General features: G+C 39.9%; 1 non-coding gene and 1 pseudogene across 1 annotated transcript; both read left to right on the top strand.

Moving 5' to 3' along the window:
• The first annotated feature begins 19,785 nt into the window (after positions 1-19,785).
• LOC126007060 (metalloreductase STEAP1-like) lies at positions 19,786-21,758 on the top strand (annotated as a pseudogene).
• A 969-nt stretch (positions 21,759-22,727) lies between these two features.
• LOC126008318 (U6 spliceosomal RNA) lies at positions 22,728-22,834 on the top strand. The gene has a single exon (XR_007495654.1). It is a non-coding gene; the product is annotated as a U6 spliceosomal RNA (small nuclear RNA).
• The last annotated feature ends 2,364 nt before the right edge of the window (positions 22,835-25,198 follow it).

Genomic DNA, 25,198 nt, shown 5'->3' with positions numbered 1-25,198 from the left:
CGTGCCTACCAGGAGCTATTTCTGAACAGCCAGCCAGGAGTAACCCCTGAGCAACGCCGGGTGTGGCCCAAAAAAACAAACAAAAAAAAAAAACTTCTTCCCCGGGGCGGACAGAGAGCATGGAAGTAAGGCATTTGTCTTTCATGCAGAAGGTCGGTGGTTCAAATTCCGGCATCCCATATGTCCCCCCAGTCTGCCAGGAGTGATTTCTGAGCATAGAGCCAGGAGTAATCCCTGAGCGCTGCCGGATGTGACCCCCCCCCCCAAAAAAAAAAAACTTCTTCCCAACCAGTCCCAATACTTCTCACTAGTTTTAATTTCAAAGAAACGTGGGGGGAGGGGGGGAATGAATTTCTTGCAGTGACAGAAAATTGAACAAATATAACATCCTGATTCTTTTTACTTTGCTAGATAATTATTATATATTATTACAGTAAAGAATTTTTTTACCTCAGTACAATTGACAATTTTACAGTTAATTATTTGTTGGATTGATACTTGGGAGTTGCCTTATGCATTGCTTGGTATTTAAGAGCATCCTTCACCTCTACCTAGTAGAATCAGGTTGCTCTCCTTCTACAATTTAAATGGTTCTAGAAATAATATTAAAAATGTTTGGAAAGTGAGGCAGAATCTCCCCAGTTTGAGTATTCTAGATGTTTTCTATATCTATTATACATCTGCAATTCAAAATAAATATGTGCTGTTCTCAGGGGTTACTCCTTGCTCTGTACCCAAAAATTATTCCTAGCTGTGTTGGAGATACCATATGAGATGCAGGGGATATAACCTAGGATGGTAATGTGTAAAAGAAGCGCCTTATTCACTTCATATTATCCCTCTCTTTTAGGCCACACCCTGCTTTTACCCAAAACAAAAGCATTCATCCATCTTCCTTTTTCTTTTCATCAGCCCTTTGACTTTTAAAAGTCTGCCTGGATCTCACTGGACCTCCCCATCCAGGCTGGTTAATAAAGAAGTTTCAGTTTGGCTTGGCAGAGAGAGAGACCTCGAGGTGAGAAACCAACTGACTCCGTGATTCTCTCTTGACTGGCTTGGTTTATTAATTCTTCTAAGCTACCTTGCTTCAGACCCATTCACCTGGGGTTGAAAATATGGCGCATTGGCTGATTTCACAACTGGTGACTGAACACAACCCCCAACAATGGTGAGTGACTTGACCATCTGGTGTATAATAACAATGATGCCCCCTCGAGCTGGATTGAATATACCTTGCCTTTCACTAAAAAATCAGAGCATATGGCCCACATTCCAAACTGCTTGATGTTGTTCTGGTTTACCTACCTGCATTTCTTGCTCTGGACTACATGTACCAGGCTCCCTAAAGATTCTCCCACACACATGCGCCAAGAGAGGAAGGATGCATTCCCATTAGTGATGAGTGCTCCTTCTGAAAGCTGATGTCCACCACCTTTCTTCTAACAAATGTGCTTTGTGAGAGGAGCTCAGCCCCCTTAACCTTCAGCAGCTTATCGGGGTAACTGATGGGGTAGAAGCCAAAGAGAAAGATCCATTGGCAAGGGACCAGCAACATGGAGACGAGCAGATCCCTCCACCCAGATTCTGGCCCAGGCACCAAAGGCCTTTTCATCCCAGGCAACCTCAGCAGTCTACCACAGAAGGTGAAGATGGAGAATTCAAGCCCAGCTGAAGTCCAAATGAGAAGCTGCTTTCAGAACTTTCTGCACCTCAAAAAAATAATTTTCTTCTAGATTAATCTCTTTACCCTTTTTGCACTGGTTACTATATTGCTGATTAAACTGTGTTCTTCCTGTATAGATTGTAATAACTGCTCTTTTGTTTTATGCCCCACCACAAACAGTTAATTATGAATCCAACTCTAGTGGTTTAATATTAGTTTTCAGAGTCCTAGGAAAATGCATAATATTGTTAGATTATTAATGATTCTCAGCTATCCTGGTGAATGTGTCCCAATTGCTCTGATAGTTGATTGTGTATATTGTTTAGCAACTTATTCTCAAACTATGTCTGCAAAAATGTTCCAATGTCTGTCCACAGAAGTTTATAGAAAAGGAACCTGAACACTATATTCTCTTATTACAGTGCTTATTATAAAAATGTTTCAGCAAACTTATTTTCAAACTATATATATAAGAACATTTCTGGGGCCGGAGAGATAGCATGGAGGTAAGGCGTTTGCCTTTCATGCAGGAGGTCATCGGTTCGAATCCCGGCGTCCCATATGGTCCTCCGTGCCTGCCAGGAACAATTTCTGAGCCTGGAGCCAGGAATCATCCCTGAGCACTGCCAGGTGTGACCCAAAAACCACAAAAAAAAAAAAAAAAAAAAAAAAAAGAACATTTCTGCAGATTATATATATATATATATATATAATCTGCAGAAATGTTCTTATGGTTTTGTTTAGAGAAAATTATAGGAAAGGAATTTGGATGCCCTAGACTCATATTACAGTGCTCAGTGTAAGAATGTTTAGGAACTTGTCTTTAAATTAAGTACATCTGCAGAAAGTTTCTATAGTTTATGTTCAAATAAGTATATAAAAATTTGTGATATGTATAAGACAAGTATATGGAAAATGCTGATTACTTTGATAATGATGTATGTACAATCTAACCTATGATGCTTTTATAGTCAAGTCTATCCTCACCAGCAGTGATTTCTCAGAATTGGAAATTTTCGGGGCTGGAGCAATAGTGCAGTAGTAGGGCATTTGCCTTTCACGTGGCTGATCCAGGACGGACCTTGGTTCCATCCCTGGTCTCCCATATGGTTCTCAAGCCAGGAATGATTTCTGAGTGCACTTCCAGGAATAACCCCTGAGTGTCAATGGATGTGGCCCAAAAATCAAAATAAATAAATAAATAAACAAATAAATAAACAAACAAATAAATAAATAAATAAATAAAAATGTCCTCATCACCTTACTTACTGCTAAGGGATTTTATTCTTTTAATTTTACCAACTTTTACTGTACCTATGCAAATTAATAGCCATTCTGGAGATTTAGTTTACATCTGGTGGCAACAGAACAAAATTTATATAGCCCTTCTCAAAAAAAATTTTTGAACAGAAAGGGTGAATTGTCAGATCATACCCTGATTTATCCAAAACGATTTTATTCCCCCCACCTTCCTCTTTTCTTTTCACCTACACCTTTGATATATAAATGTCCACCTGGTTGGTGAATAAAGAGGTTTCACTTTGACTTGGCACACAGAGTGGGACCAAGAGGCAAGAATTCCATGATTCTCTCCTGACTGGCTTGGTTTATTAATTTTTCATGATTACCCTGTTTCAGACCATTCACCCAGGGTTGGGGCCGGTGAGGTGGCACTAGAGGTAAGGTTTCTGCCTTGCAAGCGCTAGCCAAGGAAAGACCGTGGTTCAATCCCCCAACATCCCATATGGTCCCCCCCCAAGCCAGGGGCAATTTCTGAGCGCTTAGCCAGGAGTAACCCCTGAGCATCAAACGGGTGTGGCCCGAAAAAAAAATACAGTGTGTGGCATGATTTCACACCTCTGGTCCGTGAAGTTTCTTTCTTATATTGAATCACCATGAATTTCAAAACTCAAATATATTCATGATTGAGATGCAGACATACATGTTTCAACTCCAGTCACTTCACTTGTGTCCTCTTCCCTTACCAATGTTCCTAAGAACCCTCCTGCCTCCCAGCCTACCTCTATGATTGGTAGATGTTTTTTTCTTTTTCTTTTGCTCTGAAGTTTCTTTTCATACAGTTGTATCCTTTATGCCTTTTCATCATACATAAATATAATTCATTTGTTTTAGTCATGTAATTATAAACATTTTCCTACTGAGAAATGGGTTATTTCTTTTCTGGCAAAAAGAAAAAATAACAATGCTACAAACTATTGCAATAAAAATCTTTTAATATATGAAAAAAGGCATCTTCAGGTTCATGTTATTATATTTTGCAAATGAGCGTGGATTTACCTGGGCAAAAATGTGCACAGATTAAAATTATTAGCATTTTAAATTTGGGAAGCAAAAAGAAATTACATTAATATACCAGTAAATTTTCATTCTCTACACATCACTAACTCTAAACAGTTTTGCAGAAGCTGTAAAGTCAGAACAAGGTGTACTGATTTCCATCTCCAGGACTGTAAAATGGCGTTTGTCTCCCTTCTCTCATACTGAGAACAAAAGTGAACAGAAGAAGGATATTATAGGAGGAAGGCTTCCTCTCTTAATTTTTTTTTTTGACTTAATGTTTTCATCACACCGTGAGAGAAACAAAAGAGATGAGACAACAAAATCATCTAGCATAGATGTGACAAACTGGAGGATACTTCAGACACCCTCTCTCTCACCCATCAGCAGGAATATGCAAATGCATGCGGAAGTGGACTGATTTAGTGAGGATTTTGGTAACTGGAGAGTACTGAACTTCTGTAATGAAATTTAATACCTAAAAAGGGTGATTGTGCAATGCAAATGGTTTAGGTTTAGTTGGATTAGGTCACTGATCTGCCAGCTCTACTCTAAAATAGCAAATAGTTAAGATTGTTCATTAATTATTCAAAGTTACTAGGCAATGTTTTGGGCTTTTAGAGTGCTTAAATACTTCTGATTTAGATCAATTTTTGTTGTATTTTGTTTCATTTTTAAGGCCACACCTAGTGGCACTCAGGGGTTACTCTGGCTCTGAGTTCAGAAATTATTCCTGGCAGGCACAGGGGACCAAATGAGATGCCAGGGATATATAACCTGGGTCAGCTGCATGTAAGACAGATATACTCCCTTCTGTACTATTGTTTCGGGCCCAGATTTAAGTCATTTTTTGTATTGAATTGTGAAATAAACTTTATCTTCATTTTTCTTTTTTTTTTTATTTATGTATTTGGTTTTTGGGTGACACCCAGTCGTGCTCAGGGGTTACTCCTAGCTCTGCACTCAGAAATTACTCCTGACAGGCTCAGGGGACCATATGGAATACCTGGGATCAAACACTGTCCATCCTGGGTTGGGTGCATGCAAGACAAATACCCTACAGCTGTGCTATCGCTCCAGACCCTAATTTTCTCTTACAAATAAAATAAAGCTGAATTTTTAGGAAAAATATAAACTTTAAATAATCTTAAAAAGGAAGATTATTTAAGAGTAATGAAGTAGAGGCCAAAGTGACTTTGCCTTTGCACGCTGCCTACCTGGAACAAGCCTGGGTTCGATCCCTGGCATCCCATATGGTCCCCTAAGCCTACAAGGAGCAATTTCTGAGCACAGAGCCAAGAGTAACCCCTGACAGTCACTGAGTGTGACCCCCCCCCCCAAAAAGAGTAATGATGTAATTTAAGAGTAATTAAAAAAATAAAAATTAAAAAAAGAGTAATTAAAAGCAATTGAAGAGTAACGCAGAGGAAAAGAATGAGAGATTTATTCCTATACTTCAGTACTTATGTTTTATAGATATATTATAAATAAAAAGTTTAACATGTGGGGCCAGAGAGATAGCACAGTGGTAGAGCATTTGCCTTGCATGCAGCTGAACCAAGACAGCTCGAATCCTGGCATCCCATTTAGTTCACTGTGCCTGCCAGGAGTGATTTCTGACAAAGAGCCAGGAGTAACCCCTGAGTGCCACTGGTTGTGACCACACACAGACACACACACACACACACACACACACACACACACAAGTTTAATGTTTTACTAAATTAAACCACTTCAAATTACTATTTTGAAGGTAAAAACAGTTCAATACCAATCATTTATGTGAAAATCAGCTTGTTTTTTTTGTTTTGTTCCCCCTTTTTGATAAAACTTTCTATTTCCTTAGTTTATTTTAAAAGATTCCAACTACCAAAAGGTGTGAACATTGAGTTATATTATAATATATATTCTATATAATAATATATAACATAACATATTATATATAGAATAAATATATACATACATACATATATATGAATTAGTTCCTGTGTTTCTGTTGCCTAATTAAAACTTCTTGTTTCATTCTCTTTTGTTTTGTTTCATTTTGATTGCCAATTCAGTAGGGAGCCAAGTTTTGGCAGTAGCCTAAGCCAAAGAAACAGCTGTATCTCTAATAGAGTCTGCCTACAGAGTCAATGTTCTTCAAAAGTTCTTGTCTCAATTAAGCCTTTTTGGCTCTGCCTACAGATAATGACTAAGCACTGACTGACAAAGTTCTTTTTCTCTGAGGTATGAGACATTACCTGTTTGGTAAAGCCACATTACATAACTGCTGTACCTGAACTCTACCACCAAATGACTCATCTGTTTCATGGGCGATTTGTCAACATCATTATCATGGTCGCCCTTAATTAGCATTGGAAGTGCACCTACACAGAGATGACACTGCCTGGTGCTGCGTAGAATACAGGAGGAAGACAATGAGTACAATTTACAAAGTAAACTCTTGGAGCTATACATTTAAATATGAAACATATCACAAGAATGCCTGTAAGTCTGAGACTGCCTGGGTCACTCACACCAGAATGAGCACATTGAGCTCTACAATGGGCACTTGTGTTGCAACAGGGAGTGCAGCAGATTGCCTCCTGCACAATAGACACTGAGAAAGGTGTCAAAAAAAAAAAAACCGCCTAAAGACTATTGATCCATGAAATTAAATGTTTCTCTCAAAAAGTGGGGGAACAGAAGTGTCTATAGATTTAGGAAATTTTAGAGTCCAAGAAAGATTCAACAAGTGAACAACTGAAAAAAAGGGGAGTTTGGGAGCATTTCATAGAAAAATTCTGGAAAAATATATTTGAAATTATGATTGAAGTATGGTTATATAAATACTTTTTCAAGCTTGTAGCCTTAATTTAAAACGTGTTCAAGGGTATTGAATGTTAAATGGTATTCTACTTGTACCAAAGAGAAACAGAATAAAAAGAAAAGAACTAGATAATCCACTTATGCCTGTCTGAGACTATTCAAGCTTTCTATGAGTTGTAAACAACTTTTAAGCAAGTAAAGTTTGTGAGATAATATCAACTCTTTGGAAAACAAGATCTATTTTTTTTCCCCCAAGGAAATATCTAATTGGTGAAACTACACAGATCAGTCCACCTAGAAGGTGGGTGGGTCACCTACAGTGGTACCATTCTAGTGATACTGAATAGATTGTAACCTGTGTGAGCTACAGATTTTCCCCTAATGCCAAAAACACGCCAGTCCTGGTGCAATAGATCAAGCTTGCCCTTCTTAGCTAGCCAATTTGAAACAGATAGTGGGTTCAAGGTTAAGTGTTCCCTAAATGCCACCTGTAAAAAAGAAGAAATTGGCTGGGGGCAGAGGGATAGATAGCATAGTGGTAAGGCTTGTTTGCCTTGCACATGGCCAACACAGAATGGACCCTGGTTCAAATCCTGGCATCCCGTATGGCACCCCCTTGCCTGCCAAGAGTGATTTCTGAGCACAGAGCCAGGAGTATCCCCTGAGTGCTGCTGGGTGTGACTCAAAAACAAAACCAAAAACAAAAGAAATTGGAGGTGGCATTCAGGTAACTTCTGTGTACTACTGGAATGACCATGTCTGTCCCAGTAAATTTCTCATCATCATTTGTGCTTCAGTCTAACAAATTTGCCAGTGCTCTCTTTTGGCTAAGTATTTGGAAGTGGACCTTGCAGAGAATGCCTTGCTCTGTGGAGATTTTCTGAGTGTTTATAATGAAAATGAGGTCAGAGCACATCAAGGCTTTTGTTCTGCAGGTTTCTGGTCCCAGGATAGATCATCAAATTAGGGTTAACAGATTCAGAGTTTATGATTGGGAAACCACCCACAATATGGGGAGCAAGGAATAGGGATAAAAGTAGAAGTCTGTCCTCTCCTTTTCCTTTCCAAGACCCTTTGGATTTGTCTAGTTCTGTTCTGCTGTACAAATTGGGAGCACTTTATAGGGTGATGGAAAGAAAAATGATGGTAGAATTAGGGCTATCAGTTATTCCACGTGGACATGGAAAAGATACTCAAGAAATGTTAAAAAATAAAATAAACTGGGCCCAGAGAGATAGCACAGTGGCGTTTGCCTTGCAAGCAGCCGATCCAGGACCAAAGGTGGTTGGTTCGAATCCAGGTGTTCCATATGGTCCCCTGTGCCTGCCAGGAGCTATTTCTGAGCAGACAGCTAGGAGTAACCCCTGAGCAATGCCGGGTGTGGCCCAAAAACCAAAATAAATAAATAAATAAATAAATAAAATAAACTGTATTTTTCACTTTAAATAAATTTCTATGGCAATACTATGATGGGTAAGGCATTTGCCTTGCATGAAGATCAACCATGTTTGATCTCCAGAAGCCCACATGGTCCCTGCACACTTGAACACAGAGTCAGGTGAATCCCTGAGCACTTCCAGGTATTGGTCTTCTCAACAATTAAATAAGCTTCTATATAGTTATTGTGTTAAGTTTCAATGTTCCAGTAAGAAGTGCTCAGCAGTTACTCCTGGCTCTACACTCAGAAATTGCTCCTGGCAAGCTCAGGGGACCATATGGGATGCCGGGATTCAAACCATCATCCTTCTGCATGCAAGGCAAACGCCTTATCTCCATGCTAAGTCTCCGGCCCCTGTTTATGTTTTGTTTTGTTTGGTTTGGTTTGTTTTTTTGGGCCACACCCATTTGATGCTCAGGGGTTACTCCTGGCTAAGCGCTCAGAAATTGCCCCTGGCTTGGGGGGACCATATGGGAAGCCAGGGGATTGAACCACAGTCCTTCCTTGGCTAGCACTTGCAAGGCTGACACTTTACCTCTAGCACCACCTCTCTGGCCCCATGTTTATGTATTTTTAAGTAAAAAACATGAAAGCCCAGAGAGAGAGTATATCACTTATTCAAAATTACACAGGATTTTGGTATCTAAACGCCATTTCTATATCTCAGCATTTTCATCTTTTTTTCTATTCCTCTACTTTCCACATCACATTTAAACTTTAACCACAAAACTTACAGGCACTATAAAGTATCTTATAGACACATAGTAATTTTCATTTTTAACACTGTGTTGAAACCTAGAAACAGAATCTATAAGAAATGAATGTTAAAATATTTACTGCAGGACTGTACAATAGGTAGGGCACTTGTCTTGTACACAGCCAACCAGGTTCATCCCTGGCACCCGTAAACTTCCTGAGCCTGCCAGAAATGATCCTGAGTGCAGAGTCAGGAGCAATACCTGAGCTCTGCCAGGTGTGGTCACCAAAAATGTTAATGCAGAGAATTATCTTAAGTAATTGTGGAGCTAGAACAATTAAATAAAATTGATTCAGATTGTGAGGTAGGACCTTATGCGAAATGTGTTGGAATTCTCCCCTGACTAAGTCTAAACCTGTGATCTCTTCTTCCTCAGGATGCCTACGTCTTGCTTTTAAAATCTCCCAACTAACAAAATCAGGTTCACCCAGATTATCTAGAATAATTTTCTCTGTTAAAAAACAACTGATAGTTGTCTTTTCACATATCTATAAAATATATTTACATTATAGCTCATCATTAATTGAACAAAAGGAGACATAAAACTAATGGCCATACCTATATGGTAGGAAAAAAAACAATCTGACCACTTTATTCTAGTGGGGAAACAGTATTTGTCTAAAGATATACAGATAGTACATTTTGTTTTTCAATTTTGAAATAGACTAGCAAGGCGAAATAGCTGTTGTGAAGAGTAAATTTATTTAAATAATGTCCAGATGCATATGTAAAGAACCTAGCACATAGGTTTTCAATATTGTGGCTTATAAAATGAGCCATGGTGAGAAAATGTAGTCTCATTCACTGCAGATAGAAATAAAATGTTGCAATAACTTTTCAGTACACAGTTCTATTTCTAGCAATTATATTTATACACATATAAAAAGATATATGTTGTGGTTGGAGCAGTGGCACAAGCAATAAGGTGTTTGTCTTGCAAGCGGCTAACATAGGATGGACGACAGTTCGATCCCCAGTGTCCCATATGGTCCCCCAACTAAGAACGATTTCTGAGCACATAGCCAGGAGAAATCCCTGAGCATCACCGGGTGTGGCCCAAAAACTAAATAAATAAATAAATAAATAAATAAATAAATAAATAAATAATACATGTGATGGGACCAAAGAGATAGAGGGTGAGGTACTTGCCTTGCACACAGCTAACTCAGGTTTGAAACCTGGCATAAGCACTGACAGGATTAAAACCTGAACGTAGAGCCAGTAGTAATCCCCTGAACATCACTGATATGACACAAAAACAAACAAAAAATATAAATGTGCAATAAAGTTAATTGTAAAAGAAAAAAATTGAAATTCCAATCAGTAAGTGAAAAATAAAAGAATCAGGGACTATAAATATGGTCAAACTATCCATGGTAAAGGTCTGAATCTAAAAAGAAGAGTTCATAATAATTAATGCCATTTATTATATTCCCATTAGAAAAAGGCCTGCACTTCCAGTCATTACTTGAGGGCTCTGAAAATAACAATTCTTGTTTGCAGTTAAGACTTGGTGACTTATAACCAGACAGAGAGTATAAGGATTACTATGCCTTGTTTTGTTGGTGATGACCCCAGTTCATTCCTGATAGGAGTGATCCCTGGGCATAAAGTCAGAGGAAAACACCTGAGTCTAGTTGGTGTGTCCTCACCCGAAATGAGAAAAAGAGAGATTAGGAGGCTTATAGAGGTCAATCATGAGATGACCCCAGACTCTTCATGTGAATCAATAGAAGATTAAGATGAATACTTTAAGACTGGATTCAGATACCAGGTCATAGTCTAGTGACCTACAGTGGAGCCCAGGGGCTCTGTAAATAGAGTGGTACATCTGATCTATGAGTGTAGGTACCAGTCATCTTATCTTCTAATGAATGTTCTTCAGAAACCTTTTTTCTCCTAATAAAATCTGAAGAAATGACTATTTTACTTTCTTATGCTCCCTCTATCATGACTGATAGAATGACCCCAAAAAAATCTCACCACTTGAGGACCCACAAAATTAGATACTTTCAAGTTCATTTGACCAATTGGGAAGAAAAAAAACCCACAATTCTACATATTACCCAAAGGTAATATATAAAGGTAAAAATTAGGGCTCATACCTACAACTTTATTTGATATCAGCTCATGCAACAAGGAAAATATTAAAGAGTTATTTATTTTTGATTTTTCAGCAAAGGTCCTAGTGGAAAATGAACACATCAAGGAGTTCTAGAATGAATAAAAAGCAACACATCAATTCCTGAATGCAGGCACTAGAGAGTCTTTCTCCCAAACCATTGTCTTTCCCACTTCTATAACCTATTCAATATCTGCAATAATGAACATAGAATGGAGATCATTTGCAAAGAAAGAAATTGTGTCAACATTCAGTATTATAGAGCTCATGTCACTTTGTACTCATGCCTGACACTCCAAGCCAGTGCCTGGTGACTTACTTAGGCCTAAATTAAGATTCTTTGGTCCACATTTATAAATTTTCCTCAATATGCTTCCTTGAAGCATATTAGACAGTCAAGTTTATTACCTTTTTGAGAGAATTTCAAATTCAGCACTTTGAAGTAAAAAAAGAAAAATTTGGGACAGAGCTACAGTATAGTTGGTAGGGCACTAGGGGGTCTGATTCTCAACACCACATGTGGCCACCTGAGCCCAGCAGGAGTGATCTTGAAGTGCAGGATTAGGAATAAGTCCTGAGTAGTGTCAAGCATGGCAAAAAAAAAGTAAAAGAAGAAATTTGGCAGAGGACCATCCTAAATTGGTATAATACAAGATTACATGCGTTTTTATAGCTATTGTAGGCTGAGTTCTCTGACTAAAGTTAATCATTATAGTAGTAATTTATAAATGATAGTTTGATATTAATTATAGGAATGAATATGAATATATAAATATGAATAGTTATAATGATAGTAAGAATGATGAATGCATTGAAGCCAGAGAGTATTGCAGGTAGGGTTCTTGCCTTGCTTGTGGCTGACCTGGATTCGACCTCTGGCATCCTACATGGTCCCCTGAGAACTGTCTGGAGTGATTCCTGAGTGCAGAACTAGGAGTAGCCCTGGATCATCATCAAGATCAATGCTTTAAGCATAGTCAGTATAGAGCATCTTGTTGGTAACAGTTTTTTTTTTACTCCAATGCTAGTTTACCTTTGGGTTTAATGGAAATTCTCAGACTTATTCTGAAAATATTTATTCATATTTAATGGAATATGCATCTTAAGGGAGAAGTTATATAAATGACTTATTATATCAACACTCATTTTCTCATTTAATTTTTTTTTTTTTTTTTTGGTTTTTGGGCCACACCTGGTGGTGCTCAGGAGTTACTCCTGGCTGTCTGCTCAGAAATAGCTCCTGGCAGGCACAGGGGACCATATGGGACACCGGGATTCGAACCAACCACCTTTGGTTCTGGATCGGCTGCTTGCAAGGCAAACGTCACTATGCTATCTCTCTGGGCCCTTTCTCATTTAATTTTAACACAACTTTCTGTGGTCTTTGGTATAATTAATGTAATAGTAAATGAAAACAAGGCATAGAGACAGTTTATTTGCACAGTTTATTCCTACCAAAAATGAAACTCAAGTTATAAATATTATAAAACCAGTGCAATTAGGCATCTATTTTCAGATGTCAATGGCCCATTGACCTTACAAGGAAGGTTTTGATACCTTTTGGATATAATGCCTTGCTCTGCAATGTACTCAAGAAGGAAAAAAATGACACACAATTGGACCAAATGATTAGTGATTTTGGAAATCAGTAGATTAAACTGCATTAAAATTATTATACTGGGGCCAGAGAGATAGCACAGTGGTGGGGCGTTTGCCTTGCATTCAGCTGACCTGGAAGGGACCTGGTTGGATTCTTGGTATCCCATCTAGTCCCCCAGCCTGTTGGGCGATTTCTGAGTCTAGAGCCAGGAGTGACACCTGAGCGCTGTTGGGTGTGGCCCAAAACCAACAAATAAATATATAAAGTTTAAAAAAGTTATTCTACTGTCATGCTTATTTGTACCATTTTCTTTCTTACAATGTCATTCTATGATATTTTTCTAGAAGTAAGACAGTAGGGGGTTCATTTCCCTGGTATCAGGCAGGCTATAGGAGCCATTTAACTTTCCATCCAGAGACAAGCATAGGAAGCCCACCCACTGCTATAGTGAACTCCAGCACAATTCTTGAATTCACCACACCCATAGCAGGTCCTTACTAACATGTGACTGCTTAATTTTTAGTCTTGAGACCTTCTAAGTGATGAAGCATTCTCTTTGTGGAATTCGTGGATGTTTACTTGGGAACAAAGTCCACCTTAGACGAATTAAACTCTGGGCCAAGTAGTAGAATCTCTAGTGACTTGGAAAAAAATTGGCAACAATTCCTTTTTAAAATTTTTTTTGTTGTTGAGGCTCAAGCATTTGCCTTGCACTCGGTTGACCCAGGATGGACCAGGTTCGATCCCCTGCATCAGATATGATCTCACGAGCCAGGAGGAATTTCTGAGAGCTTAGCCAGGAGTAAAACCTGAGAGTCACTGGGTGTGGCCCAAAAACAAACAAACAAAACAAAAACCAAAAAATTATTTTTGTTTTTGGGCCACACCTGGTGACGTTCAAGGGTTACTCCTAGTTAGGCATTCAGAAATTGCTCCTGGCTCTGGGGGTTATATGGGACGCAGGGGATCAAACCCACGTCCGTCATGGGCAGCCGTGTGCAAGGCAAATGCCCTACCACTGTGCTATTGCTCCAGCCCCTGTTTTGTTTAATTTTTGCATCAGTGATACTCAGAGGTTATTCTTGGCTCTGCACTTAAGAATTAACCCTGGTGGGTATCAGGTGACCATATAGGAAGCCAACAATCGGGGCCGGAGTGATAGCATGGAGGTAAGGCGTTTGCCTTTCATGCGGAAGGTAATCAGTTCGAATCCGGCTTCCCATATGGTCCCCCGTGCCTGCCAGGAGCAATTTCTGAGCATGGAGCCAGGAGTTTCCCCTGAGCACTGCCGGGTGTGACCCAAAAACCACACACACAAAAAAAAAAAAAAAAGAAGAAAGCCAACAATCAAACCTGGGTTGACTGTGTACAAAACAAGTGCCCTACCCTCTGTACTATCTCTCCAGACTTAACAATTCCTCTCTTAACCCAATAATGATCATTCTGCAATATTTCCTGCATATTAAAGCTCATATTGTGGACTCCAATACTAAAACAAAGTGTACATTCTCAAAACACTTGTCCAGAGATCTGAGAAATTTAACTTATCTTATGTTTGTCTATGATAAAAAGAAAATTTTTATATCATTCAGATTATCATTTGTTTCCATTTTACTCTTAACTTGAAGGAAAAAAACTCTAAAGATGTCTGGAGCCAGAAAGTTCATGCAGTGTATACATCATGACCCAGGTTTAATCCCTTCCACTCCTTATTGTTCCAAGCCCCACCAGCAGTAGGTGAGCCTTGAGCACCACTAGGTGTGGCCCCAAACCAAACCACAACAAATAAACAAAAACTGCAACGACACAAACTACAAATCTCAGATTTTTCTTATATCCTGTTCACTTTCAATGTATACAACATCACTGGAAATATTCAAGCACTATGTTTGCTTTCAAGGTGAAGGTCATGAAATTTTTAAATATCCAAGTTTTAAAATTTGGGAAAGTGTGTGAGGGGTAGGATGTTGTGTTGTGTTGGGTAGATTTAGAAGACACAAAAGGTATATCTACTGTGTAGATATTAATTTGCCTTGGGAGAGAGAGAGAGCCTTGTTTTCTGGAAGCAAAGCTAAGGTCGGAGGCAGAAACCCTTGGACAGGACAACCAGACTCTAACATGCAAAGGAGCTACAGGACTAGAAGGCATAGTGGTCAGCACTGTAGAGGGTAGAGCACTTGCCTTGCATATGACTGACCAGAGTTCAATCTCCCATACATACCCCTATATGGTCCCCTGAGCCAGCCAGGAATGATCTCTAAGACCGGTCACTCTCTGTTTGTTTCACAAGGTAGATTTGCCCTGGAATAGGGAGGGGCTTTGAGTTTGTTTTTGGGTTGTTTTTCTGATAAGGGAGTTTAAGCTAAATTGTCATGGAGAATATTATGTTAAGCGAAATGCGTCAAAGGGAGAGGGATAAACATGAAATAAACTTACTCATTGCTGGGATATTAGGAAACTAAAAAACAGTGTGGGAATGATATCTACAGACAATAGAGATAAAAATCAGAAGGACCCTACCATGGTAGGTAACTTGCCATAAAGAGCAGAGAGTGTAATAATATGATAAGGACATTCATTGTACTCCTTCATTTGCAAGTAGTACAAACCACAATGGAGAGAGAGAGAGAGAGAGAGAGAGAGAGAGAGAGAGAGAGAGACAGAGAGAGACAGAGACAGAGACAGAGACAGAGACAGAGACAGAGACAGAGAGACAGAGACAGAGACAGAGACAGACAGAGACAGAGACAGAGAGAGAGAAGTCCTGCTCCAGGGGCCCGGAGAGATAGCACAGCGGCGTTTGCCTTGCAAGCAGCCAATTCCAGAACCTAAGGTGGTTGGTTCAAATCCCGGTGTCCCAAATGGTCCCCCGTGCCTGCCAGGAGCTATTTCTGAGCAGATAGCCAGGAGTGACCCCTGAGCACCGCCGGGAGTGGCCCAAAAACAACAAACAAAACAAAAAAAAGTCCTGCTCCAGAGGCAGGTGAGGGAGGATAGGGTGATGGATGGGTGGGAGGTACGAGAGCATCAGGGAGGGTGAGAGGGAAACTGTTGACATTGGTGGCAGGAAATGTGCACTGGTGAAGGTTGTTATACATTGTATGGTTGTAACGCAATCATAAACAAATTTATCTGTGGGGGGAAAAACTGTATTATGAAAAAAATATATATTGTTGCTGAATTTCAGCCAGATAAGAAGGGTAAGAAAAAAAATGAGATCTCTGCACATCAAACCTGAGAAGCAGAATATTATTTGCACTGGTGTACCTAGCAGATTGCTTGTTACTTCAGACTGGACCCAGAACAAGGACAAAGCAATGAAATGTCCCCTTTGAAATGGACACAAAGTTAAGGACAAGAGAACAGGTGGTCTGAGCAAAAGGGCAGGAGATAAGGGTTTGTGAGAAAACTCTCATAAGGGAAACAAATGGCTTGAAGAGTGTAGTATGGGAGGCTTTCTGGAGACTTTCAGCAGCATATTTCAGTCAGGATGGTCCCACACATGAAGGTCTCTGATCCTACCTACCACCAAGTAAATTTAAGAGGCTCTTTTCTGGGCACACAATGTTGTGAATAATAGAAACACACTTAGAAGTTGAAGCTAAATCCTTGAATCAGAATTGCATACTCTGAAATAAACTTTTTTTGTTTTTGTTTTTGTTTTTGTGTCACACCCAGCAGTGCTCAGGGATTACTCCTGGCTCTACACTCAGAAATCGCTCCTGGCAGGCTCGGGGGACCATATGGGATGCCGGGATTCGAACCACTGACCTTCTGCATGCAAGGCAAATGCTTTATCTCCATGCTATCTCTCCGGCCCCTGAAATAAACTTTTACATGCTGTTTCAATGGTCCTTAGCAGTGATGCTAAAGAAAACTGGATTCTTTATTCAGAACTTAAGTTAGCTCTCATGAAAAAGAAGCCAGGTTTTTCTGAGATGATGATAAAGTTTAGATGTGCCTGAGACCAAAACCTATGGGTCCACTTAGAGGACAAAGAGATCAAGAGAGGTGGGAGCAACCTGAAGATTGAGATCAGCAAATATTGAATACAAGTAAAAATTAGCATAATTACCACCACCAGAGAGGAGCCAGTAACAGAAAAATAACTCAGTTTATATTGAGAAGATGTCTTGGTTTGGAAGGAGAGTAATTGGAATTGTTTGATAATACAGTTCAATTTTCTTTTTTGTAGTGTCAAACTTTTTAAAGGATTGTTTAATATTGTGTTTTTAGAATAAATAAATCTCACAGTTTGTCTCAATATCATGAGTCATTGAAGCATTGTCATCTGAGGTAGGCTTAAACTCTGGCAATGAGTTGATCAAAGGTATGGAGTAAAGATTTTATTTTTGATAAACAACCAAGGGGCAGAAGTTAACATGCCCTTCTGGAAAGGTGTGAGTCTAGCCTAATGCCAGCAACATACCTTCTAGGTGACTCATCTTTTCTTCCTTCTAGCCCATCATCGTCACACTCTTTGGGTAAGCCAGCAACAACAGCAAAGTCAAGAGTCTGGCCCAAGGCAGCAGTGATGCTGTATCTCACAATGATCTCAGTACTCACGTTTCACTTCTCTTGTGTATTCTGGCACTTCACACTCACAGTTCAGTTTGGTATGTTTTGGGGGAAGGGTGAGGAAAGAGTTGCAAAGCCCTCAAAGCACATGGCATTTGTCAATTTTCTTTCTTGCCTAAACTTATTTGAGTTATTCTTCACACCACCTTGATTTTCTATACTCCTTTATAATGTTCTTATTTATGCAATGAAGAAAGAATATAACAACGGTCTTCCCCTAAGGAGGTGGTTTCCTTAAAAAGAGTGGCCCTGGCTAGTGTGGAGTAGCCCTTGCGAGTTAGACTTGGAGGCAGGTGGCTGAAGCCATACTACTTTATAGACTCAGTGGAAAGCAAACCAATATCACAAACCATATCATGGATTATTTCCTGGCTCTGTGCTCAGGAATAACTTCTGGCAGGCTCAGGGGATCATTTTGGATGCTGTGGATCAAATGCAAGCTGGCCATATACAAGGCCCTATCCTCTGTACTCTCTTTCTTTAGAATTTTCAGGAAATCAAGGTTTCCCAAATATAATTTAAAATTATATATATACATATGTATATATAAGTGTTTTATATATATATATATGTATATGTATATGTGTTGTTCTGTGTGTTCTGTAAATTGGAAAACATTTGCTTTTTCTCTTTTCTTGGCACCTGCAGTATATTTTTCTGCTTCTTGGCACTATGTTGGTTTGCATAAATTCAGATAAAAAGCGTTTTCCTCTCTGTATTAGGATCATTCCTCATGCAGACAGGAAATCTTAAAAGTTAGCTTGGGGACTCCAAAACCCTCTTCCAGGAAATTAGATTTGAAAGGGTATGAGGTTAAATGACAGGAGTAGGTCTAGTAACAATGGGTACTGCTACACACACTCTGCTAACCTCAGAGAGACCCTAGAGGCAGACTGGCCTAGGGAAATTGGAAATCATTTGGGAATGTCTAGATCTGCAACTACTGGTCATGGCCTGGGCTGTGCTTTCCATAGCAATAAAAGTCTTAAGTTTGGAGTCTCCCCCAACCCTGGAGAAGGATGAGATAGACAATTTCCTACCAAGACACTCCTAAAGAAGATAAGAGGCCCAGGTCACCTCCATCTCATCATGCTGAACTGACCTTCACATCATCACACCAGTCACACTTGGGTAATCCTGATGTGTCAGGCAGAATGAATTAATGATTCTGTGGATGTAGATCATCTGTTCTGTCCTTGACCAATCCCCAGGAATTCTTAGAAAAATAATAGAGTACCCCAAATGGAGATTTCTTAAACAAACCAAGTTTATTCAGCCATCTGGCAAGATTTAGTGGGAAGGTGGAGAGAAAACGGTTTTTTATCTAACTGACTGAATTAAACTTATTTATTTTTTTGTGTTTTTTTGGGCCACATCGGGTGATACTCAAGAGTTAATCCTGGCTATGCACTCAGAAATCGCTCCTGGCTTGGAGGACCATATGGGATGGCAGGAGATCGAACTGTGGTCAGTTCTAGGTTTGCAAGGCAAACACCCTACCACTTGTGCCACTCTCCAGCCCCATGAATTAAATTTATTCTAATGGATTTATTGATTGTAGCAGACTGGTCATGAAGGAACATAAGGCTGTACATGCTATCACTAGTCTAACTAGGATAATGGAAGCCAAAGCTTTACCAGGGAGAACTTAGGCTGAAAGGTACAGGAGGGGAAGTAATTATGTGCTATTGCTGAACCTAGTGGGACTTCTAGGCTTCTCTTCTAGAACTACCTATCTGACGTTAAGGAGCTTTTCTGGAGGATTGGCAGCGTGCAATACTCAGGAAACAAATATTGTGCTATGATGGACTTGGATTTCTGCTGCTTTAACTTCTGTGTTACCATCCCAGAGATAATATCTAATCTGTTCTATCCTTTCAAGGGTAGGGAGGACCATTTACTGCTCCAGGGCCTGATTGTATTAAATGGTTTTCCTCTAATTGAACTGATCCTTTTCAGATGTTGATAACTTCAAACCTAAACCAGCCAATTGCCTAACTCATTAAAAAATAAAGTAGCATTAAAGTCACCCCTTTAACAAGTGCATTCTACAGTCCTTTTGCCAGCCAAAGAAGTTACTGAAGATGGATCTTCACCATACTCCCCTTAATGACTTCTAAGGTGGTAAAATCTCTAGGGAAAATTTGAAACAGGAAGGTCGGCAGAAAAGCTGCCAGGATGAGTAAGGGATAAAGTGGCCATAAGAATTCTACTGGTAAGGCCATTAGTTAAGGCCATTAGCACCAAATGAAAATTACACTGTGCCTGTTGAACCCAGGGGCAAGTGGAACCAAATTGACCATGGGGACTGGTGGTGGGTGGGTATATCTCTTTCCCTTTGCCTTTTTTAAGGACATGTTGTTCCCCATATTTAAAGGGGTTCATTCCCTCTGAGATATTATATGGGAGATCCCCACCTCTCTGTCTATGGGTGCAGGAAGATATTTTAAAAGAAATCTCTGATCAAACTGTTCTTCAGTCCTTGCAGGCATTACGGGTGATCCTGTCAAAAGTCTATATGTGCATGGAGCCCTGCAGGAAAACAAGCCAGTCTGTCTCAACAACTTCAGAGACCACATGTGAGTCTGAAGACACCAGGTTGTACCTGGTAGAAAAGGCCGAACATGGTCATCTTCACCACTCCTACTGCAGTAAAGATGGACAAATCTGGACTTGGATACATATGTCTCACCTGAAGAAGGTACCATAGGAAGAAAACTCCAAGGACCAGAAATGGACTACCCAATCCACTTGAAAGGATAGTCTAAAGCTAAGACTGAAGTTCCTGGACGAAAATGGGTGGGACTATGGACACTCCTGGCACTGGTGGGGAAGGGGCAAGGAATTCATCTGGCCCCCACTTTTGGTTATGAGCCCTATTGAGAAGAGAGTTACCAGCTATGGCTTTTATGAATGTCCCAGTGTGGGGGAAACTAGTATGAAGAGGATTGTAGAGTCCAGTACTCCCAGTACTATCCTCTTAAGATAAATCAAAGGTTTGACTTGGAACTAAAGATAAAGGGGGATACGTAAGGCCACCCTGAATTAAGACTTAGCCTAAGTTCCTCCATCTTAAAACATCAGCCATTTTATACACACTGGCTGACCTCTCTGTCACTCCCACCCCCAACCATTTCCTGAAATCCTCCTCTCTCTGGAATGAGGGAGGCTTTGTGCAAACAGACATGATGAACTGGCCTAGCATTTACCTCCCAACCAACTCCAAACCTTCCCAACTATGTCTTGAACAAAGTATCAGTCTATCAGATAAGCAGAAGAAATTGGTAGCCTGACTGTTCCCAAGAAAATATGAACAATATGCCCTCCAGGTGGATCTAATCAATCAAAAAAAATTTATTTTTTTTTAGTTTTTGGGTCACACAGGGTGGCACTCAGTGGTTACTCCTGACTCTGTGCTCAAAAATCACTCATGGCAGGCTCAGGAGACCATGTGGGATGCCAGGAATCAAACCGGGGTCTGTCCTATGCTGGTCATAGCAAGGCAAACACCCTACCACTGGCTATCACTCCAGACCCCCAATCAATCTTTTTAAAGGACATAAGAAAATGATAGAATTGCAGTTTTAGAGTATAAAAGGAAGTCCTTACTTGAGCCCAGGATCACTCTCCTCCTAAAGGGGACAGTCCTGACCAGTCAGCTTCAAGACTCAATGCTTGTTATATTTGTGATTTGTGCATAACAAAATCTTTTAGGACAAAGCTCATTGCTTTGTGTGGTCTTTTGGATACTGGGCCCTAATACAATATTCTTATAGAATTCCAATCTTGATCATCAACTAAGTTTTGCCAATGGTTGCCATCACCCTCTAGGCACTGGCTAATTTGCCAGGTGTAATAACAGCTGTTGTCCAACTTTGTAATGGAAGCAAATAGAAATTTCCAAATTGGTTGGATAAGTTGATGTTAACAAGAAAGCACTTTGAACTTCTCAGCTTCTTTTTTGCTATACAAGATGCAATTTATAGTTTGACCTAACCAATGAGGCTATCTTACAGAAACATGCTACTAAACTGGGCATATAAGCAGGTTCAGCAAAATAAGGAAAATGCCTGAAATTAAAGATAATATTTGGAGAATGGAAAGATATATATCTGTGAGGATTATTGCACTTGCATGACTGGCTCTTTTAGGTGTGAGCTATCACATCTATAAGCAACTCTCTCTGTACCATCTGTGAACAACTCTTTGACATGGAGAAAACTTTACTGCATTCAACGCAACCTAGGACTTTATACCCTTCTCCTTGACACAATACATGCAGTGTGTTTTGCCTGGGATAAATCGGTAGAAGTAACACAATTTATATGGTGTACACCTCCATCTTTTATATCAGCTGTATTTCTTACAACTATTGTCCTAGTGTGTAAAACCATACTATTCTTGCCATATTTCAGAAAGATTTTGACGATCAGATATGGTTGGGAAAATGTCAGCAAAATTAATAAAACTGAAATTTCTTCTTACTTATAGAATTACTGTTGATACATTTTTGTTTAGTACTGATAAAGTTTACCATAAACATATTAAATCTATATTTCTTTGCTAAAAGCATGTTTGAGGCTTTTTTTTTTTTTTTTTTTTTTTTTTTTTGGTTTTTGGGCCACACCCGACAGTGCTCAGGGGTTATCCTGGCTGTCTGCTCAGAAATAGCTCCTGGCAGGCACGGGGGACCATATGGGACACCGGGATTCAAACCAACCACCTTTGGTCCTGGATCGGCTGCTTGCAAGGCAAACGCCGCTGTGCTATCTCTCCGGGCCCATGTTTGAGGCTCTTTTTTTTTTTTTTTTTTTTTTTTTTTTTGGTTTTTTGGGCCACACCCGTTTGACGCTCAGGGGTTACTCCTGGCTATGTGCTCAGAAATAGCCCCTGGCTTGGGGGGACCATATGGGACGCCGGGGGATCGAACCGCGGTCCGTTCCTTGGTTAGCGCTTGCAAGGCAGACACCTTACCTCCAGCGCCACCTACCCGGCCCCATGTTTGAGGCTCTTAATGGAAAAAATGCGTGGCCCCCTCAATAGTAGCACTGGCATCTCTTTTTTTAATATACATAATCTTTATTTAAGCACCTTAATTACAAACATGTGTGTAGTTGGATTTTAATTATAAAAAACAAAAACAAACAAAAACACTTCCCTTCATCAGTGCAACATTCCCACCACCAGCACTGGATCTTATGGGAACTTTTCAGGAAAGAAAATTTATGAATCTCATCTGAGATCCACTGACTCAGAAACTTGAGTAATGGTGATCAATAATTTGTTTTCATAGGACTGCGTGGGGGTAGGTGATGGAAAAATGTAAGGTGACCCCTTCCCCCAACTTCCTTTGTCCTCTTCCTTTAAGATGTAAACATTCACTTGATAGTCGCTTTTGTATATGACTTGACCTCCCCCCACCTGGAATTGAGAGTTGGTTTGAATAAAGAAAGGAGTCCAGTGCTCGCTTGGGCAGCACATATACTAAAATTGGAACGATACAGAGAAGATTAGCATGGCCCCTGCACAAGGATGACACGCAAATTCGTGAAGCGTTCCATATTTAAAAAAAAAAAAGAAAAGAAAGAAAGGAGTCCAGCTTTGGGGGCTAGAGAGAGAAAAAGAGCACATGGCAGAGAAAGGCCATGAGGCAAAAAGCAGGCTGTCTCTGATGAATCTCATCCTAACTGCTTGGTGTATTATTTCTCTGAGGCTACCTTGCTTCATCAGACCTGTCCGCCTAAGAAGATGCTAGAAACACGGTGCCTGGGGCAGTCTCTCCAACTCATGGATAGTTACATTTTTATTTTACGCATGGGATTCTGATGACTACTGTCAAGAGTAGTTGAATGATCAGCATTCAGTATGATCATTATCATTATCATCATGAGTCCTTTTCTTTTTTGTTTTGTTTTGCTTTGGGGGTCGCACACAGCACTGCCCAGGGGTTACTCCTAGTTCTGTGCTCAGAAATTGCTCCTGGCAGGCACAGGGGATTATATGGGATGCTGGGACTCAAACCACCATCTGTCCAGGATTGGCTACATGCAAGGCAAACACCCTACCGCTGTGCTATCTCTCCAGCCCCAATGAGTCCTTTTCAATAGTGCTTTAATTTCCAGTTTTGAGTACTCTGAGATGATTCCCTTGCTGTGGAACAAATTTCCTAGCGTGTATTTTGTTTGCTTGCTTGTTTGTTTTGTGGTCACACCCAGCAGTGCTCAGGGATTACTCTCAGCTGTGAACTCTGGAAAAACTTCTGGCAATGCTCAAGGGACTATTTGGGATGAAAGGGATTGAACTTGGCTCAGATGCATGCACTTACCCACTAACACTCTGGCCTGTATTTTTGCCAGCTGTCTCACTACCATTATAAAGAACTTTCCTCTTCTGATCGCTAGCATTGTGGAATGAAATATTAAAGAGGAGAACATCTAAGAACCCTCCATTAGTTAAAACACTATTTTATTAATGGGGAAAATTGCAATAGGATGAGGCTCAAAGTCAGACTGGAAAAGTCCCACACAGTGGGGATAGAATAGGAATAATTTTATAAACAAAGAATATGGAATAGGGAGGCTATGAAAAAAGCAAGCTCTCAAATGTGAGATTTAAGGAAACACAATAAAGGAATAACAAATGCGCAAAGAGAAAAGAGACCGAAAACTAGTTTTCAGTAAGAAGCTTACCAGAAAGTAAATGGGGGAGCCTAGGTGAGAGGGAGAAGGGTGGGGAGGGGAACACACTGGAACAATACTGGAGAAAAGCTGACAGAAGGTGCTGGAATGTTGTATGTATGAGACAGTACTAGTATTAGTTTTGTGAACCACTGTGCCTAAAATTAAATATTTAAGTAGGGGCTGTAATGTGCAAGGGCACTTGCCTTGCACACATCTGGATCAGGTTCCATCCCTGCCCCTATATATGAGCCTCACCAGGAGTGATCCCTGAGCTCAGAGCGAGATGTACTCTGAGAACAGCCAGAACAGCCCAAAATTCACCCTATGGATAAAAAAAAAAAAAAAAAAAAAAAAAAAAAAAACTGTGGCTTGGGATGGAGGGGAGTCTCAAAACTTGAGGAGAAAAAGAAAAAACCTGGTCAAATGTTACACTAACAAGAAAGTCAATGCAGGGAAGCTGTCTATAATCATGTATGTGAGCAAAGAAGTCACACTGGGAATTTCAGTGTTTAGGATGTATCAAGTAATCATTGCCAAGCTAATATTAAATTAAGCACAAAGCTTTGATCAATCCCACCAAGAAACTGATTTTATTTGTGTCATATGTCATAGGCAAAATAAAGGCTTTGAAAGATATCTGGATGTAATTACTAACCTGGAAATATTGGCTTATAGAACAAAGTATTTTGCAAATGTATTTAAATTAAAAATTTTAAGATGAAGAGATTACCTTAAATTATGTAGGTGGGCCTTAAACCCAAACACAAGTGTCCTTCTGGAAGAGTGGAAGAAGAAGCTTTGACACAGACAGGAAAAAAATAATATGAATACAGAAGGACACAAAACAAGGCAAGGGTGCCCCCAGAAGCCTCAAGAAACAGGAGCCTGTGCAAGGACTATACTTGCCTACACAAATACAGCCCAAGTTGATCTAGGGCATCTCCATTATTTCAAGAGAATAAATTCCTATTGTCACAAGCCACATTTATAAGGATTATTTTACAGTAACCATAAGAAACTCATCAACAACTTTTGATCCAATTTGAGGAAGAGATTCTCTAGCATCCAAAGATGAAATAGAAGGTTACATTTTTTTTATTTTTTTATTTTTTTTTTTTTTGGTTTTTGGGCCATACCTGGCGGTGCTCAGGGGTTACTCCTGAATGTCTGCTCAGAAATAGCTCTTGGCAGGCACGGGGGACCATATGGGACACAGGGATTCGAACCAACCACCTTTGGTCCTGAATCAGC

This window comes from Suncus etruscus, chromosome 4 (assembly GCF_024139225.1).
Source record: "Suncus etruscus isolate mSunEtr1 chromosome 4, mSunEtr1.pri.cur, whole genome shotgun sequence".
In the NCBI taxonomy this organism is placed as follows: Eukaryota; Metazoa; Chordata; class Mammalia; order Eulipotyphla; family Soricidae; genus Suncus; species Suncus etruscus.
Note: the sequence above shows the minus strand (reverse complement) of the source record. Positions and strands in the feature narration are given on the sequence as shown.